Below are 12,058 nucleotides of genomic sequence, written 5' to 3' on the forward strand. Positions count from 1 at the left end.
GTGGGTTGCTGTGCACAAAGTAATTCCATAGCAGAATAGTACTTGAATTTACAAGTATTTACAAGTCCTACCCTGCTGCAAAATTGTAGTTCTGTGGGCCTAATAGGGATGCATGTGTAGATGTAAAGACATTTACTGTGGAGCTAATTAGTCAACTGCACAGTAAATGTCTCATGTAGATGCACCCAGAGAGGTGGTGGGATCTTCATTATGGGAAATGCAGGTTAGAAACACATTGGCATGTGATGGTTTAAGCAGAACTGTTTCTGTCTTGAGCACAGAGTTTGGACAAAGTGACCCCTTGTGGTCCTAATTAGTCCTTTTTTCTATGATTCCAGGATTGGGGAGGAGCAGGCTGCTCCTTTATGAAATCCTGCTGGGCTACAACTGATACTAAACCACCTGAATGCTGGCAATTGCTGTGGGATGATAGATTGTATTTTTCAGATTAGACTTGACATGAATGATGTTCCCTTTCCAGTGTTAGGAACTTTTGATCTCATTTTCAGAGATGCTGAACTACTGCATCTCCCACAGAAGTTAACATGAACTGGAAACATGCCATATCCCTAACATTCAGGCCATGAGTAGTTCCTCCCAGGCAGGAGATCTGCTTCACTGCATGTAGCCTTAGAAGGAGTTGTGCAATAGACAAGGTAATGCAACAGTGAATTACCCATCATTTAGTACCACTTGTTACCAAGGAGTCCATTTGTGAAGATAATGGTTTCTGCTCTAAGACAGCATGTTATCTTAAAATGTAAACACACTGAGTTTCAGGGACTTAAGGAAGATGCAGATTCAAAAGAGAAAATATTTGGGAGATTTTTTTTTTACTTGTTCAACATCAACACCTAAGTAACACAGGAGTCTACATTCTTGCTGTGCCCTAGCCCTAGAGTGCCCATATGGTAAGGAAAAAGATTGATATGACCACTGATCAATCAGAGAAAGCAATGGAAACTGCCATGATACAGTGAAATACTGAAAGTCACTGCTGTGTATTAATCCTCGCTAGCTATGAAAGTGTCGGTTCCTCACTATAGTGAATTTATTTGTGGGAAGCTGACTTTCAGCCTTCTTCTCTGGGTTTGTTTATTTTGATAATAGGACAAGGCTGACGTGTGACAGATTTTGTCAGTGTGCCATGTTTGGCACAATCCATGACTCCCTAAGAAAGTTCTCACTTGCCAAGGGTACTCTGACTCTTTAATCTGTTTCATAGGTTTTATTCTTTTCATTTCAGATGCATTTAAAATCTTGGACACACCATGGGTTCCCCATACTGCTCAGCTGTGCAAATGAAAAGAGCTTCAGGCATGCTACAATATGTGGGACAATTTTGAGTGAAGGAAGCAAACTGTAGGAAGCTTTATGTTATATATTTGTGTCCTTTTCAAATGTTTCTTCAATAGGTTACACCACTCACTGGGCCGCTTGGCTGTCTGCCATCTTCCCTGTTGCCCTGCACTACTGTATTAAGTCATGTTGTTTTGTGTGTTCAGATGGTTGAACCTAACAATTTAACACTTGGATTCTTTCCTCTTCAAACGTTTAGATTCATCTTCAGAAATTATATACATTTGAGTTATTTTTCTCAGCTTTATCACACATACAGTGTAGAAATTATGCTGGAAAACTGATTCTAAACAACTTGAGCCCATAATTCTTAGCTACTTTTCAAAACTGTTTATTATGAGAGAGAGGTGGGAGTGGAGGAAGGGAGGGGGGTGGACTCTGAAAACATCTGTGGACCTGATTCTTTGCATGCAGCTCTCACAGGCAGCAGCAGAGTGGACAAAACTAAGGGGGACATCAGGTAGCAGCGGTGAGCTCTTGAACTGCCCTGCTACTCCTCCTGCTGGTTGACCTTGGACAAGTCATTTTCTGGGCTTGACCTGACTAATTGCTAAGTAATCTCACCCAATCCAGCAAAGCATATACTTCTCTAAGTATATGGTAGAAGTGAAATTAAATGACTTAAGTAAAAATACTTGAGTGCTTGCTTACTTTACTGGGATCAGCATCCAGAAGTTCAGACTCTCTGCCAATGAAGCCCTCTGTGCTTCTGTTTCCTCTTTCACCCTTTGTCTTGTATGTTTAAACTAAAGTTATTTGGGATGTTTGTGGGTCTGTATGTGTACAGAATCTAGCCCTTCATTTTAGCAGGGGCCTTCATGCCTACAATAACAGCCACAGCAAAAATATGCTGACACTCACTCCTGCTTCATACGTGCCAGTTGCTGAAAAAATGTAACCTAGCCTATAGTACATGACCAGGGTGTACACAGCCACAGGCATACCTGGGCACTTCCATGCTCTGGGAGATGGTGGTTCATGGGGCAGTCAGTGGCTGGGCTACCAGCAGCCGCACTGTGGCTGCTGACTTTTTGCACCCCATTAAACTGGGTGCCCAAGGGTGGTGCCTTAGTTGCCCCGCTTTTAGCCTAGCCCTTTTTCTCAGGTGCACCGTCTCAGGCATATTTGTTGGCTTATGTGTAGCACTGGTTTATCAGCAACTACAATACATGCATTGTTGGTGTTTGGTGTGAGAGCGAATAGTTGTGGCTTGTTTTCATGGCAGTCAGAGGTGGTATGGACACGCCCAAATTGTTTTCAGTAGACCTTATGTCTGTTCTGTAAGGGAAGAAGAGGAGACAACACACATTTTTTCCAGTAACTTTAAAGCTAATCATTATTCTTACCTGCATTCTCTTTCTCTCCCTTCCTCTTATTAGGAATACCATTTTTTGGCAGACTTTCATAGTTAGGCTGCAATTCAGACCTTCCTATGTGATTTGTTACTTTTTTTTAACTTTCAGTTTCAGCAAGGAAATGTTGCCAAGTGAAAATCAGCGTTTTTCCCAGGCCATTGTACTTGAGTAACAGGAAGAAGACTAATAAAAAGACAGTAAAGCGGTGGACTGTCTAGTGTCTAGTAAGATTAGGTTTTTATCAGTGCCTGTGGTCTAATAGTAGGTGAATCTTAACTGAGGTGAATCTTAATGAAAATAAAGTCAGCAAGACACTCCCCAACTTTGGAGAATTTTCAAGCTGGACCCAAGCTAAATGTCTTAAAAGACAATATTATAGTTCTAAGCTCTCTGGCGATCGATGATTTCTAAGCTCATTACATAAAATGCAGGAATAAGTGAGAACCATGTAAACAGGTATTGAGGTGATAAAATCAAATCAATGTGCCATGCTGTTACAAGTTTATGGCTTTAAGAGGTTTCTTTAACCTGATTTAGAATGAGTCAGTTTCAAGGTCCTTGTAAGGTCTGGCAAGAAGGATGTTTGACAAAGAAGCAACTAGAGATGCAGGAACACAGGGTTTGGGGAGTTCTAATTTCTAACTGAGAACCAGGTGGTATGGTATGCAGGGTTTCCAGAAGTTTTTGAAAATATGTGGGGCCCAGTCTACTAAGTACTTTAAAGTGTGTGGATATAGGTGTGTTCAGCAGTAGGGTTGATCCTGGGTTCTGGTCTAAAACCATCTCTAATACTTCATGGATGCATCTACACAACATGTATACTGCGCAGTTGACTAGTTAACTGTACAGTACATGTCTCAGTGTCTACGTGTGCGCCCCTATTAGGGCACACAAAGCCAATGAATGCCACAGCAGGTTAATACTTGTAAATACAAATTCTACCCTGCTGTGGAGTTTTCCATGTGCAACACCACATGTGTAGACACCAACCCAGCTGGCTGGGGCATGAGGGTGCTATTGTGTGGGGGCTGCCTGTCTGCTAGCCCCACACTGAAGCAGTCTCATGTTCCAGCCAGCCCCTCCTCAGCACATTGAGCCTGGTTGGAGAAGTCTCAGCCTGGCAGGCTGACCCCCCGAATTCCCTGTCAGCCAGGGCTGCTCCAACTGGGCTTCACATGCTGTGCATGAACAAATGTCAGAGCTGATTGCTCTGGAGTTAATTGTTCCCAAGCGCACATTCAAATGGCTCTCCCAGGAGCAAAAAACTCCCAAGCAATAGGTTCTGGAGTTTGTTCATGTGCACTTGTAAACGTGCCCCATATGTATTTTATTTATTCTTCATCCATGACTTCCAGATCAAAGCTGCTCAACTTAAAGGTAAAAGGTGACTTGCCAATCTGCCAGCCCTGAAAATGTGTCATAACTTCCCCTTATGAGTCAGTTATGACACTTAAAATGCAGACCTTGAAAACCTCTCTAAAGGAGATTTTGCAAAACTAGTTTATGTTTCTGCACCTCCATCATACTCTTGGAAGTGATGCTAATGGGGAAACCTGCATTGTGCGTTGTGTATTTGGAAAAAAATACATACTAGCCTCCTTTCCTCCTTCCCCAGATATCGCCACCAAAACCTGGACTAGCCTATGCCATTGCCCTTTGCAATTTTTTTGTTGCATCTGAATCATATTCTGATCTTACTTGAATTAGTATAAATTCCACTGGCTTTTGTGTAACCCCTTTAGATTTGTATAAGTATCTGCATTCTGTGGAGTTGGGCCGAAGACCCGTAGTTAAATCCAGGGTCTAGCACAACAGTAACAAGTGCCTGGTCCAGCCTTTTGATGCAAGTCCATCTCTATCTAGTGATAGGCACTGTCTAAAATGGAAGAATGTTCATATCCCTGATTCTTTAACAAAGGGATGTCAAACTTGCCTCCTCCCCTCTCTCCAGTATGGATCTGGACCGTGGGGACTCCTTCTAGGCTGGATGCAGTGGGTTTAGGTGAACGGCTGTGATAGTTGCGGGGTTAATGCAACCATCATTTGCCTCTTGCTGAGGAGACTTCTGCACCTCAGATTTCAGGGATGAGCCCTGCAACTGCTTGCCCTGCCCTTTTACAAGTCCTGCAGGGTGCACAATACAGCTCCATTGCCTGTATTTGGCCTACAGTCTGTACTTTTGTCATCCCTGCTTTAACAGAACCACTCTTCTGATTTTAGCCACCCTTTTAAAACCAGAATCTTAAATCTAGTCCATGTGCACACAAGCAACCAATAAAGATGGCAGAGTGGTAAGGAGACACACTCCTTTTCTACCTTCCCAGAAAGCAATCAGTTGAGCTATTGCCTACTGTTCCAGCTGCAGAGAACCAATCAGCTTCTTTCCATGACATTAAACCCACTTAGTCCATTTTAAACATGGACACCAGCTGTTTATACATATCCTTGTAATATAATTATAACACCACACAATGGTTATTTAAATAGTCTGAGAGAAATCAAACCGGCTTGCAAACAGGAACAAATATGCAGGGTTAGTTTCCAACCAGGAAATCTTTTGTGGAGAAGTCAAATACCCTGCCAAGAAGCTACAGGTGCACACCATATGAGTAGGTGAAAATGTAATTGGGAGGAGGATAATGGTTGTTCTGAATCAATAATATGTTCGTCCTTGTATGCAGTTGTGCGTCAGTTACAAAATGACACTTATTCACAAAGGTTTTAAAAAATGGAATCAGGTAAGCATCTCTCACTTTTAAAGGCTATTAGAGGTGAAACATTAAAAAGGGCCTATGGTGCCTCCATAAGACAGCACAATTGGATAATGAAGCAGACTCTCAGAAAATAAAAAAAATCCTGTTCTCCGCTACATTAAAATGAATGATTTTGTGTTTGACAAATGTACCAAACACCCACACAAAGCTTGATGGATAATTGGCAAAGCAAGTCACCTTTCAGGAGTAGGTCATCCCTTAAATTCTTGTGTTAGTTATTTTAACTCCAGCACTTTGCCATTTAAATATTCCTACTGTCGGGTGCTAAACTTGCCTGTTTGAATACCCTTCCCCTCAGAATACATCAATATGATGCAGTCCAGCTTACTTCAACAACATGTATATACTGTTGCTGCTTTTGTTCAGTGGATCCATACCTGTTCTAACATTAAAACTGGTTATTTTCATCTGGACAGACCACTATCTTAAAAAATATATGTACTACTGTAAAAATTACATGCATGTCAAAGCATATACAAGCTTCTCACTGTATTCACTTCATTATTCATCCTTATCTAAAATCAATATGGATAGAGATTTCTTTAATAACCTTATAGAAATAAACATTATGAGGAATTGTGTCATTATAGCAGACTTAAATTCCAATCTAGATTGGAGATTAAATGCTCTTGTGGCCCAGATATTAATGCATATGATAACTACCATCATGGGCAACCGGTGCCTCCTGAGTCTGGGGGACACCAGATCACCGATGGGGGGTGGCCTCCAGCTGCTGATTGCAAACCGGGGGGGAGGAGTCCCCTACTGCCCAATCGCCAAGCCAGCAGCAAAACTGGAAGTGCACTTCCGCCGGTATTTATGGTTTTGTGGTTGGCACTTCCAGGTGGTGCATGGCCGACCTCAGGGGGTGTACGTGCACATCCGTGCACCTCCTATGCATCACCAATGACGACCAGATTTCTTCATCACATAGTCCCTGAACCAACAAGTCTTGAAACAATTTTCTAAGTAGTGAGAGCACCATAGTCAGTTATAGAAAATAACCTTGGATCACATGTTGATATCAGTAGGAATTAAATAGAAGAATAAACAAAAACAAGTCTGTAACTACAGGTTTTTGTCCTTCAAAAGGGACAAATCTTGCAAAGTTAAAGAAACTAATGAGTGAGATCAACTGCCTCCTTTTTTGAATAGCCTCAATGCTGTGGTTAAAAGTTGAACTTTGGCACAGAACTAACACAAGCTTGGTCCAAGAGAAACTGGCCTTGATTTAATGGTGTTGTCTACACTTCGAAAATCAGGTTCTGACAGTACAGCAGATTGTCAGGCTGAGATTAAGCATCCAGGTCTGCAAGCTGTGCAACATCCTTAGCTCCTGCTGAATTCAGTAGTCCAAAGTGATTTCCTCTTTCCTAAGCTCAGAGGAAAGCTACATGGGACATGAATACATTAACTGTATTCTCCTTCACTCTCTCTGTGCAATGCTAAGAATGTAACAAAACTAGATAGACACAGCTGAGTTTCCAAATAATGTGCTTGCTAACTATACATACACAACTCAAAAAGGAATCCTATAAAAAGTGGAAACTTGGTCATAGTACTAGGGAAAAGTAAAAGAGCATTACACAGACATGCAGGGAGAAAATTAGGAAAGCCAGGGCACAATTTGAGAAGCAGCTGGCAAGGGACATAAAAGATAATTAAAAGTAAAAGAAAGACCAAATAAAGCACAGGTTGCAGAATAAGGAAGGCATTCTAATTACAGATGATACAGAGAAGCCTAAAGTATTTCATGCCTTTTTTACTTCAGTCTTAACAAATAGGGGTAGCCACCAGATGACAAGTGCAGTTAGCAGCAACGATAGGGAAGGAGACAAGTAGGCTAAAGCAGGGGTTCCCAAAGTTTTTATGCTGTGGCCCAGCAAACCATGGCCCAGCAGTCACAGATGCCCAGGCCAGCTCTGGCCCCTTAAGAAAGAAAAAACACAACTCCCCCCCTCCCCCAACTCACCACTCCTGCTGGGCAGGAGGTGATCCCTGCTGCCCACCATTGCCTCATGTAGGGGGCAGCTAAGGGTGCAGGGCACCAGAACCCCCTTGCACCAATCTTCTCCACAGCTGGCAGGCGTCATGGCCTCAGCAGGGGCCACCCTCCCTGCAGCTGTCACCCTGCTGTACTTTAACACATGCAGTATCACTCATGGCACAAGTTTTGCTCGCCCACAGCTTGAGGTACAGTTCCCCCCAAACCCCTGCACCTATCTTCTTGAAACTTGGCAGGCTTTATGGCCTCAGTAAGAGCTACCAACCCTAAAGTATTGACCCCCCTGTGTTGTAACACACAGCCGTGACACGAGTTTGGCTTTCAGAAATTTGGGGCACAGTTCCCCCCACACCCCTGCACGGGTCTTCTTGCAGCTTGGTAGGCTTTATCTGCTCAGCAGAGGCTACGATCCCTGCAAGTTTCATCCAAACAGGACAAAAACCAACCAAGTTATAGATATTTCATTGATTCCCCAGTATACCCTATGGCCGGATCTCCAAGGAGGCTCTAAAGCTTTAGAGCTGCTTCGGCCGGATTGAGGCAGAAACCAGGTCCGGAGCTCTGGATCGGATTGCATCCATCCAAAGTTGGATTGGATCACTGCTGACTCGCACAGGCCTAGTAGATACAAAACTGGACATATCACTGTGCTTGATGAGTAGTCATTAATGACTTAATGTTCAACTGAGAAGAGGTATCACGTGGTGTCTCCCAAGACTCTCTCCAGAATCCAGTATTATTTAATATCTTCATTAACGATTTGGATGGTGGGATCAAGTGCACACTTAGTAAATCCGTGGATGACACCAAGTTGGGTGGAGCTGCATACACTCCAGAAGATAGGGCTAGGATCCAGCATTACCTGGATAGACTATAAAATGATCCACAGTCAATCAGATGAGATTCAGCAAGGACAAGGTCACAGTCCTGTACTTGGACTGGAATAATTGCATGCACAAATAAAGCCTGGGGAGTGATTAGCTAAACTGCAGACAAGGGCCTGGGGGTTACAGTAAACCATAAGCTGAATACAAGTCGACAATGTGCCCTTTTTGCAAAAAAAAAGCCAGAAGGATATTGGGTTGTATTAATACAATTGTTACTTGAAAATCAAGGGAAGTGATTCTTCCACTCAGTTCAGCACTGATGAGACCTTACCTGGAATACAGTGTCCTGTTTTGCACCCCACACTTAAAGAAGGATGTGGCAGTTTGGAAGGAGCCCACGACAGAGCAACAAAAATTATTTAGAGGCTTGGGAAGCATGACTTATGAGGAAGGTCTGAAAGAACTAGGGGAATTTAGTCTGTAAAAGAAAAAACAGACACTTGGCAGAGATGGTTTAATTAGGAGTGACCCTGCCTTGAGCAGGGGGTGGATTAGAGTCCCTTCCAGCCCTACTTTCCTAAGATCCTATAATCCTATATAGGGCTACCTATGTGCATGTACTCTGTTAGGTTCTGTTAGCCTCTTCAATAGGAGAAGGGAACCCAGTAAAACGCCCCCAAGCTATTTAAAGTGGTTTTATCTACTTTGTACATACTAGCTTAGCTACTTACAAAGAGTGAGTGTTCTAAAGGGGCCTAAGTGAGTTAGGGACTCAAGTTCAATAGGAATTGAGCATCTAAAAGGGTCTGGTTAGAAAAAAGGCTCTGCTTCTCCATTCCTCACCAAGATGCTTTAAAGAAGTGCTTTAAAGTAGTCTCACTGAGACTCTTACTGAGAGTGCAGGAACAAACCATCTTGATATGCAGAAAAAATAGCAAGTATGGCAGAAGACCAGCTTGGCTTAGCAGGGAGCTCTTCAATAAACTAAATCACGAAAAGGAAGCTTGTAAGAAGTGGAAACTTGCAGCTAGCCAGGGATGTGAAGGTTTCTATAGGTATGTCGGTAGCAAGGGAAGGATCAGGGAAAATGTGGGTCCCTTACTGCATGGGGAAGGCAGCCTTGTGACAGAGGATGCAGAAAAGGCTGAAGTGCTCACTGCCTTTTTTGCCTCTGTCTTCACAGGCAAGGCCAGCTCCCAGACTACTGCACCAGACAGCACAGTTTGGGGAGGAGGTGAGCAGCCCACAGTGGTGAAAAAACATGGTTAGGGACTAATTAGAAAAGCTGGATGTAAACAAGTCCATATGGCCAGATGGAATGCACTCGAGGGTGCTGTGGGGGTTGTTTGATGTGATTGCAGAGCCATTGGTCATCATCTTTGAAAACTCATGGCAATCAGGATAGGTCCCAGATGATTGGAAAAGGGCAAACGTAGTGTCCATATTTCAGAAAGTGAAAAAGGAGGATCCTGGGAACTACAGACCAGTCAGCCTCACCTCAGTCCCTGGAATAATCATGGAGCAGATCCTGAAGGAATCCCTTTCTAAACACTTGGGGGAGAAAAAGATGATTAGGAACAGTCAGCATGGATGCATCAGGGGCAAGTCATGCCTGACCAACCTGATTGCTTTCTATAACAAGGTGACTGGCTCTGTGGATGTGGGGAGCCTGGCAGATATGTTATACCTTGATTTTAGCGAGGCTTTTGATGCCGTCTCCAACAACATTCTTGCAGGCAAGCCAAGGAAGTATGGGCTGGATGAACATACTGTAGAATAGTGGATGAAGCTTTGGGCTCAGAGGGTAGAAATCAATGGGTCCATGTCTAGTTGGCAGCCAGTATCAAGTGGAGTGCCCCAGGGGTCAGTCCTGGGGCAGGTTTTGTTCAATGTCTTCATTAACGACCTGGAAGATGGCATAGCGTGCACCCTCAGCAACTTTGCAGATGACACCAAGCTGAGGGGGAGTAGTAGATATGCTGGAGGGTAGGACTAGGATTCAGAGTGATCTAGACAAATTGGAGAATTGGTCAAAAAGGACAAAACAATCCTTTGCACTGCTACAGGCTGGGGGCTGACTGACTGGGCAGTAGCTCTGCAGAAAAGGACCTGGAGGTTACAGTGGACAATAAGCTGAATATGAGCCAGCAGTGTGCCTTTGTTGCCAACAAGGCTAATGGTGTACTGAGCTGCATTGCTAGGTATGTTGACAGTAGGTCAAGGAAAGTGATGATTCCTCTCTATTCAGCACTGGTGATACCACATCTGGAGTAAAGTGTTCAGTTTGGGGCCCCCACTACAGAAAGGATGTGGACAAATTGGAGAGAGTCCAGCAGAGGGCAACAAAGATGGTGAGTTAGCTGGGGCACATGACTTCTGAGGAGAGGCTGAGGGAACTGGGCTTATTTAGTCTAGAGAAGAGGAGACTGAGAGGGGCTTAATAGCAGCCTTCAACTACCTGAAGGAGGATTCGAAAGAGGATGGAGCTAGACTGTTCTCAGTGGTGGCAGATGACAGAACAAGGAGCAACAGTCTCAAGTTCCAGCAAGGGAAGTTTAGGTTGGATATTAGGAATAATTTTCTCACTAGGAAGGTAGTAAAACACGGAAACAGGTTACCCAGAGAGGTGATGCAGTCTCCATCTTTGGAGGTTTTCAAGGCCTGGCTAGACAAGCTTTGGGTGGGATGATCTAGTTGGAGTGGTCCTGCTTTGAGCAGAGATCCTCCTGAGGTCCCTTTCAACCCTCATTTTCTACGATTTCTATGCTTGTTTAGGTGGAGGCACTGGTGTGGGTACCAGGATGTCATAATCAGTGTTCCTATTTCTTATACCTTCTCAATCACTCTTTCTGTTTTGCATCCCTTCTGTAGGAAAGGCTTAAATTCCACCTACGTGGGAGTAAAGTACCATTACAGATCCTATAACAGATGTGGCAGCTGAGGCACAGGCAAATGAACTTAGCTGTCTAAAGTCACACCAGGCATTTTTGGTAGAAGTGAAAACTAAACCCTGTGCTTATGACATGACCTGCTAGACCACTTTGTTTCATGGAAAAGTGGACTCAGATCTATGTTCTTTAATTTCAAGTGATGGCTTGCTTGCTAAACTTTCTCATGTGCTTTGAGGCCTACCAGTGAAAAAAAGTGCCACAAATGTGTGTAACGCTTGTCCTATTTAACAGGAAAGAAACAGACAAGGTTGAGTGATTTGCCTTGGATCATGAAATGGAAGATCTAATTTCAGCTCCTGTAATTGACACTTAGCTGTTGTGTGCCCTTAGGGAAATCACTTGTGTCCCTGATTTCCTCTGTCAAATAAAACATTAGGTCTTTTTACCTACCTCATTGCATGTTTGAGAGACTTATTAATGCATACTAGAATTGTTCTTTAAGAGATAAAACTTTATCTAAGTCAATCTTATGACCTGATACCTACCTTAGCACAGAAGAAAACCCACTCTGGGAAAAGGCATAAGAAAATAGCATCTTCTCTCTAGGATCTACTTCCTCCCACACATCTGTCTCAAAGAGTATGGTAGCTTCTCAGGTATGCTATTAGGCAGAACCCAGGTACTTCACAGGATTAGGTTCTTTACCCCCTCCCCAAGATGAGTGTTTGTGCACTAGCCTGCAGTGTACAGAGCTGTAATAAACAGCTGTATGAGACTACCCAGGTGCTCCAGCTATTTCCTGAAGCTTTTATTTCAAAGTACACCATTTCTCCAGTCAGCTGCCTGG

Source organism: Gavialis gangeticus, unplaced genomic scaffold (genome assembly GCF_001723915.1).
Source record: "Gavialis gangeticus isolate Ggan-Ray unplaced genomic scaffold, GavGan_comp1, whole genome shotgun sequence".
NCBI lineage: Eukaryota > Metazoa > Chordata > Crocodylia > Gavialidae > Gavialis > Gavialis gangeticus.